Source organism: Fukomys damarensis, unplaced genomic scaffold (genome assembly GCF_012274545.1).
Source record: "Fukomys damarensis isolate Sample0158 unplaced genomic scaffold, DMR_v1.0_HiC HiC_scaffold_39, whole genome shotgun sequence".
NCBI lineage: Eukaryota > Metazoa > Chordata > Mammalia > Rodentia > Bathyergidae > Fukomys > Fukomys damarensis.
Window position 1 is genome coordinate 112,845,300 of NW_022900951.1, and position 8,407 is coordinate 112,853,706.

An 8,407-nucleotide genomic window follows, 5' to 3' on the forward strand; every position below is an offset into this window, starting at 1 on the left:
TCAGGTCAGTCTCAACTACATAGTAAGACCCTGTCTCAAAAACCAAAAACAAACAAACAAACAAAAAAACAAAAACGAAAACAAAAAACAAAACACAAAAAACATGGGCTGGGAATATAGCTTGCTAAGAAAGTTCTGGGTTCAATCGCCAGTATCACACATATGCATGTGCGCACACACACTCACACACACAGTCACTCTACCACTGAGCCACATCTCTTTCCAAACATTTTTATTTTGAGACAGAGCTTTGCTAAATTGCCCAGGCAAAGTGTCTCACAGCCTTGTACAAGGCTGCCCCAGGGTTTAAGCATCTTGTTTGAGGTGATCAGGCAAAACATGAACATGGTTTGGACAGATTCGGACAGGCTCGACTGACAAACTCCCAGACTCCCACTGTGCATGGAATATGAGGCTTCCGGATCTTGGTCATGTTGCCCTCAGGTGGTTGGCCTCCAGGGCCTGCCCATCTGCTGTCTCTGGGCTCAGCTTGATGCTCAGCAGGTGGCTAAAGCTGGTGACATTAACAGATGGGCTTCATGGTGGCACTAGGAGGGCTGGGACTTGTACAAGTATTGAGATCTCTTAGGGTTGGGCCTCCCTAGCCTCCAGCCCTCAGTCTGTGGCAGTCTGGTCACTTGGCCTCCTTTCCATTTTTTTTGTTGGTTTTTTGAGGCAGGGTCTCACTATGTAGTTGAGACTGACCTGGAACTCACTATGTAGCCCAGGCTGCTCTCGAATTCACAGCGATCCTCCTGCCTCAGCCTCCCGAGTGCTGGGATTACAGATGTGCGCCACCACGCTTGGCCTTTCCATTTTAATATATACACTTTTTTACTCAAAGGCAGCCCAGAGAGTAGTGGTTATATAGCAGTGAACACAAATTTTTACTTACACTCTGGTTACTTCACTCTCAATCTTCCAGGGTTCTTTTCCAATTCCCCTTCACAAAGACAGTGGCCTTCTAATCTTGCTAATCTGACCCCGAATCTTTACATGGGCTGCTCCAATGTTCTTAGTCTAGTTCAGTCTTTTCACTTGCAAAACTCCCCTACTTCTGAGCATTCATACATTTTCTTTCATTTCTCTAACAATTTTCCCTAGGCTTCTAGTCCAAGAGTTAACTGGCTAGGTTTCTACATGTCTAGGCTAAGGGCCAGATCCCAGCCTTTCTTCTGTGTTGAATTACCTCCTGCCAATCACAAAAAGAAGCGAATCTTGAGAGAGGGAACTTGGACAGAAAGGCACTTAGTGATGTGAACAAGTTTCAGCGGAAACAAATGACCTCTTGTTCTCCAAAGCTCTTCTGGCAAAAGGGGGTAAAATAATTAAGCTCTTCTACCACCTTTGTCCTATGATACCTATAATACCCTCTTGGTCCAAATGCAAGCCCTCGGCATTATAGGAAACCACAAAGAGCAGGAGGCAAGGGAGACAATGATTCTTACAGAGGTCACAAACACGTTGCTAAGACAAGAGAGGCTTTCATTCAGTATCTTAGAGCAGACCTTGTGCTCCCTATTCCTTTCTTTAGTCTTTCCCCCTTCCTTTTTCCTTCTCCAGGCCAGCGATGTGAGCCACATATATAATTTTAAACTTTCTAGTAGCCACATCTTAAAAAATGTGAAATTGCGTTTTATTTAACTAAAATATTGTTATCCCAATGTCATCAATATTTGAATGATTAAGATGCTTGATATTGTCTTTGAAACCCAGCGTGCATTTTAATTTACAGAACGTCAAAGTTGGACTAGCTGAGTTTCAAGTCCCCGATAGACAGCTGCAGTTGTTGGACCTCATGGCCCTGCAATCAAGAGGAGGATGGTAACGCTGCTAGTTTGAAACTGAGAAACAGCCTCCCGGAGGCAAGCCCTGGTGATGGTGAGATCTCTCAACCAGCTTCCCTTCGCACCCACCCCCACCCCCATCCCGGCTCGGCAGCGAGGCAAGTAGGGCAGAGCGTGAAGCCCGGCCGGAACAGCGGGAAAGCCCAGAGCAGGCGTGGGGGATGGGCACTGGGCGGAAAGCGCGGCGGGACCCAGGCGCATGCGCACTCGTCTCGCTCGCCCCTCCGGGCATCCTAGCAACCGGGTTCCAAACCAGCGTCTTTTTTTTCCCAACCTGGAGTTCTCGTCCAGCCAACCAGTCTCGGCCCTTCCCTGTCTGTGATTCTTCCTAGTCACTTCCGCTCCCTTCCACCGGTTCTGAGCTCACTGGGCGTGCTTGTCGCCCAGCAACCTGCACCGGCTCCTGAAATGGGCCCTCGTGGTTTTGGCCAGGAAACCATCCTCTGGCGCCTCTGGCACCCTCTGTTCGGGTTGAGGTGGCTGCAGAGCCTGGGGCTGCTCCTGTGGCCTCACGGGGCCCACGGAGTGGCTTTCTACCTACCTCCCGGGATTGGCCCCGGTCAACTTCAGTAAGGCGGGCCAAGAGACCGCATCCTGTCAGGTGAGAACCGCAAGGGAAAGAGAGGTGGGGGAAAGCTTCGGGCTGGGGCCTGGGGCGGATTGCCAGCGCCCCTCTCTGGGGGTGCCTAGGTCTTAATCTCCGATCTTCCCACTTCGCGGATCCGGGTCACTTTTCCCCTCTCTCTTTTTTCTCCCTCTCTACATCTCCGCCCTCAGTTTCTCGCCCTCTGAGTGCCTCGTTCCCCTTTCTTCTCAGTTCTCCCCGCTCCCTCTCTGCCCTGTCTTCCTCCTCTCCACCTGCTTCTTCCTCTAGGCTCCGCCCCTCCTTCCATCTCCCCATCACATCCTCTCCTCGTGACCACGCCCACATCCCCTCCCCTCCCACAGGCCCCTCCTCTCTCCCCGCCCACCCTCCTCTTCTGTTCCTCTTCTCCCTCTTTGTTCTTTTGCTTTTCGCCTCTGTTTCTGGCCCATCCTTACTCTCCCTCTCAGGTCCTTCACCCCCCTCTTCCTCTGCACTCTCCTCGCCTCTTCTCCCTTTCCGCTGCATCTCTTCTCCCGATTGCTGGCTCCATCGCCACCTCTCTTAGCTTCTCACCCTCAGCTAGCTCTCCGCCCCGACTCCTTCCCCAGCGTCGCAGCACCGCAGCCTCCTCCTCCGTCCACCCCCTTTCTGCTAGCACGGTTCGTTGTCTTTCTCAATTAAGTCCGTGTTTCCCTCATCCCTTATTCCTGTGGTCTCACACTTTTCCCCCCTTGGTTCTTGTTAGTGCCCTTCGGTCTCCTGGGTCGTCCTCCAGCTGCAAACACCAAGATAATGCTGTTAACTTCCAGAGGCTTGTGAGAAAATGAGACAACGCAGAAAGATGACTTAAATAAAATGACAACTTTCCACATAGTAAGCTTTCATTTAACGGAATTTAACTTACTAGTTTTCTTTAGCCAGCGATTTCTGGCATAACAACTTTCGTGGGATTCCCCAACTCAGTAATTTCTTGACTCCCTTGGTAGTCTTGTTTCGTTAATTGTAAGCTGACTCAAAAAGCTATTTTGGGAGCTGCAGGTATAGGTCAGTGGTAGAACAGTTACCCAGCATGCACAGGGTCCCAAGTTCAATCCCCAGCGCCACACACACACACAAAAAATTGTTTTGAGGCAGTGATTATTCAAGTCAAAAGGCATTAAGGAATAAGGCTTATTTTCTGAGCCCTACTTGCCTAATTTAGTATTTGGAAGTGTGTTCTGGTAGAAGGTACCACAAACACAGTGTGAGGTTGACGACAGGCCTGGCTGTGGTTGACTGTAGACTCAGTCAACTCGAAAGTTTCAGTTTGACAGAGTTCTCACTATGTTGCCCAGGCTGGCCTGGGACTCATGGTGATCCTCCTACCTCAGCCTCCCGAGGGCTGGGATTAAAGGGGTGACCCACCATGCCCAGCTGCTAGGGGATTTTAAAGAACATCTTGAAACTTGGAGCTTGCCTTGCCTTCTTATTTTTTTCATTTTTTATCAGTACTTTTTAGGTATACAGTACAGTTACATTCATCATTGGGACCTTGTACCTTTACATGCTATATCTTGGTTCTTATTTTTTCCCCATTCTCCTGCTCTCCCTTCACCCCCTCCATCCTCCCCTATTTACAAAGACTTTGTTTCCATTTTCTCTTTTTCTTTTCCCTTCTTTCCTTTCCCCTACCCTTCCCACTTCCTCTACACCTTTAGACCTTTTCTTTCACATTATCAGTTATACATTTGAGCCTTATTTACACTTTTAGTTTTTCACACCAGAAAAACTATTCAGTATTTACACATGTGTGTCCTATTTCTTTCACTTAAGAGTATGGCCTCAATGTGTATCCATTTAGCTATAAATGTCTCTAGTTTCTCATTCTTTATGCCTGAGTAGTACTCCATTTTACAGAAAAACCACATCTTCATCTAGTCTCCAGTTGATGGGCAAATGGACTTTTTCCAATTGCTATTAAAAACTGCTGCTATAAACTTGGGTGAGCCTATATCACTGTGGTATGATTCATTTAATTGTTTTGGGAAGATACCCAGCAGAGGGATAGCTGGGTCAAGTGGAACCTCTAATCAGAGTTCTTTGAGGTGTCTCCATATTGATTTCCACAGTGGTTGCGCCATTCTGCACTCCCACCAACAATGGAGAAGGGTTCCTTTCTCCCCACAGACTCAACAACATTTGTTATTGGTTGATTTCTTGATAGCAGCCATTCTTTGTGGGGTGAGGTGGAATCTCAGTGCTGTTTTCATCTGCATCTCTTGAATGCCCAGTGATATTGAACATTTTTTCATATATATATATATTTGTCTGAGAAATGTCTGTTCATTTCAGATGCCTATTTTTGGATCAGGTCTTTATATTTGGGGGGGTCTGCTTCTTTTGAGTTTTTTGTATATTCTAGATAGTAGACCTTTGTCTGAGGAGCAGCTGGTAAAAATTGTTTCCCACGTTGTAGGTTGTCTCTTAGCTTTATTGGTGGTTTCTCTAGCAGCTTTTTAGTAAGATGAGATCCCAGTTGATTCTTTGTGCTAGTTCCTGTGCTACTGATGTTTTGTTCATAAAGTCTTTCCTATGCCAATGTCTTCGAGAGTTCTGCCTAACTTATCTTCCAACAAGTTTACTGTCTCTGTATTAATATTTAGATCTTTAATCCACTTGGATTTTCGGTTAGTGCTTGGTTAAAGATAGGGTTGTAGATTGAATCTTTATGCCTTTCCTTCTTCCTCTTCTTCTCAGGGCCTTGTGCTTGCCAGGCCAGTGCCGTACCACTGAGCTGCACTCCCAGCCCTTGTCTTTTCTTCTAAGTTTTAGCCAACAACTTGCCAAGCATATACCATGTAAGAAATAGTGTTTTCTTGTGTCGGGGATTTAGTTCGGTGGCACTGTGCCTGCCTGGCAAGGACAAAGTCCTGAATTCGATCCCTGGTACCCCCCAAAATACCAAAAAAAACAAAAAACCCCAGGGTTTTCTTAGTCTATATTTGGTTTTTTTCCCTGATTGTTGGTGTCTAGGCCTAGCATTTTTTCAGCATACTTCTTAGCAAAGAAACATGATTTAAGCCGGGCGTGGTGGCTCACGCCTGTAATCCCAGCACTGGAGGCTGAGGCAGGAGGATCACTGTGAGTTTGAGACCAGCCTGAGCTACATAGTTAGTTCCAGGTCAGTCTCAACTACATAGTGAGACCCTGTCTCAAACCCCCCACCCCAAAAAAAGAAACATGATTTAAGTTTTTTGTTTTTGTTTTTTAGCCAAGGTCTCACTGTATAACCCAGAGTGGCCCAAAATTTTTGATTCTCCTGCCTCAGCTTCCCAAGTGCTGGGATTACAGGTGTGTACCACCAAACCCAGCTAGGAAGTATTATCTTTAACCATAATGTTTAGGTGAAATATTTTTTCTGTAAGCTCTTATTTTTAGGCTGTTACTTTCACCTCCAAAATTGTTCTACATTTTTGAGTTTGCACCTTTTATTCTTTAGCAAGTCTCTTATTATATTTAACCCTCTTAATTCCCTTAATTCAGTAGCATCTAACTCCTTGATTTTTTTAAACTTTTACTATTATAAAAACCATAACACACATGGTAGAAGTTTAAAACATGTAGCTAGGAAAAAAAATTAGCTGGAAGCCAGGTTACCCTGAGCTACATAGTGAGTTCAAGGATAGGCTGAGACCCTGACTCAAAAAAAAGTGATAAGGAAAAGTAAGAAAAATTTCTAACATCTAGAAAATTACTCCTCCTGATTTCTTTCCATATGTTCTAGATTTTTTATGCATGTTCATGCACACACACATTTCTAGTAAGCTGTATTTCTTTTTAAAGGGGTTTTAGGTTCACAGAGAAATTGAGCAGAAAGTATAGGGAAATCTTGAGTAGTTTCCGCCTCTCCCGACTTGGGCTGCTATTGACATCCCACACCAGTTGTTGAACCTGCGTTGAAACATCATTGTCACCAGAAGTTTATAGTTCACGTTAGGGATCGCTCTTGGTGTTGGACATTCTATGGATTTGGAAAGATGTGTAATGAATGACCTGTGGGTAGTCTTAATGTACACAGGATAATTTCACCCATACCAAAACCTTCTGTGCCTCTCCTGTTTGTCCCTCAGTCTTCTCTAACCCCTGACACCTCTTATCTTTTCATATTCTTCATGCTCTCACCTTTTCCAGAGAGTCACGTAATGGGATCATGCAGTATAAAGCCTTTCAGATGGGTTTCTTTACTTAATAATGTGGCTTTAAGCTTCTTCCATGTGTATTTTTTGGTGCTGGGGATCAAATCCAGGGCTTTACCGTTAGGTAAAGGCTCTACTACTAAGCTATGTATACCCAGCTGTTTCCATGGTTTTTCATGGCTTGATATTATTTTTTTTTAGCACTGAATAATAGTCCATTGTCTCAATGGACCACTTGATCCATTCACCCACCAAATCTTGCTTGCTTCCGAATGTGGGAAATCATGAAAAAAGTTTCTGTGAATATTCATGTGCAGGTTTTTGTGTGGATGTGAGTTCTCAGCTTGTTTGGGTAAGTACTAATGAGCACAATGGCTGGATTGCCTGATGAGAATATGTTTAGTTTTGTAAGAAGCTGCCAAACTGTCTTCCAAAATGACCATACCATTTTTTTTTTACCATACCGTTTTGATTGCCACCAGTAATGACTGAGTGTCGATATGCAACTTTTTACCGAAATAAAATCATGGTATACATGTTGTTTTGTAACTTGCATTTTTTTTGTCTTCATTAACTCCATCTCTCCACATCAGTACATTTTTTATCTCATCCATTATCCAGTGCATAAGTTTCCCCAGCCATCTCCAAAATATGCAAACCAGAATTCAGTCTAGGACCACAAATTGCATGTGGTTGTTATGATCTTCTGGTTCTTCTCTTTTCGTGACCCTGACTGATAAAAGGAACCATTCCAGGGCCGGGGATTTAGCTCAGTGTTCTGCTGCCTGCCTTGCAAGCATAAGGGCCCCAGTAATCCCCGGTACTTGCCCCCAAAAAGTAACCATTCTCTTCTGTGCACTGTCCCTCTTCTTGGATTGGTCTGCTTCCAATGTGATGGCATTTAACTTGATTTAACCATTAAACTTTAACCCCCTGAAGCTGGGCGTGTTGGCACACGCCTGTAATCTCAGCACTCGGGAGGCTGAGGCAGTAGCATCGCTGTGAGTTGGAGACCAGCCTGGCCTACATAGTGAGTTCCAGATCAGTCTCAACTACATAGTGAGACCCTGTCTCAAAAAACCAAAAAAAAAAAAAATGAGGTTGCGGAGAATTAGCTCCGTGGCACTGTGCCTGCCTTGCAAGCATAACGTCCTGAGTTCAATCCCTTCTATAAAACATGCATACACAAAAAAACACTAAAAACCAATTCTGACCATTACAAAAAGGTTAAGAATGGCTGAGGTATCTGAAAAATTTATACATCCAGAGAACCAATGATATTAGACATATGAAATGTTACGAATTTATAGCTATACTGTGTAAAAAATTTATAACTGGGCCGGGCATGGTGGCTCACGTCTGTAATCCCAGCAGTTGGGAGGCTGAGGCAGGAGGATCGCTGTGAGTTCGAGACCAGCCTGGACCACATAGTGAGTTCCAGGTCAGTCTCAACTACACAGTGAGACCCTGTCTCAAAAAAACAAAAAAAAATTATAACTGTACCCAATTATAAATTCATAATAGTTATAAATTTATAATGACACAGTTATAAATTGATGGTACCAACAGGCCTAACTACCTTTCATTTCCTTCATTAGATATTTTGCAAGTGTTACATTGCTTTACAATATTAATACATGTTCTTTTTCTTTCTCTAAGTTGTCAGTGTAACTATTTGTAAACAACATACTCAGTGTAATCTGCACAACCCTATGCATAGGATAGATTTGTGCTAGCATCACATAACTGCCTTAAGTTTTTTTTTTTTTTTTTTTTTTTTTTTTTTTTTTTTTTTTGGT

At 44.2% G+C, this 8,407-nt stretch overlaps 1 long non-coding RNA gene across 1 annotated transcript in view; it reads left to right on the forward strand.

Moving 5' to 3' along the window:
• The first annotated feature begins 1,992 nt into the window (after nt 1-1,992).
• LOC104875183 overlaps nt 1,993-8,407 on the forward strand; it is a 6,521-nt gene continuing 106 nt past the window's right edge. The window contains exons 1-2 of the long non-coding RNA XR_783995.3: nt 1,993-2,448; nt 3,179-3,306. This is a non-coding gene — a long non-coding RNA (uncharacterized LOC104875183). The remainder of the gene's footprint in view (nt 2,449-3,178; nt 3,307-8,407) is intronic.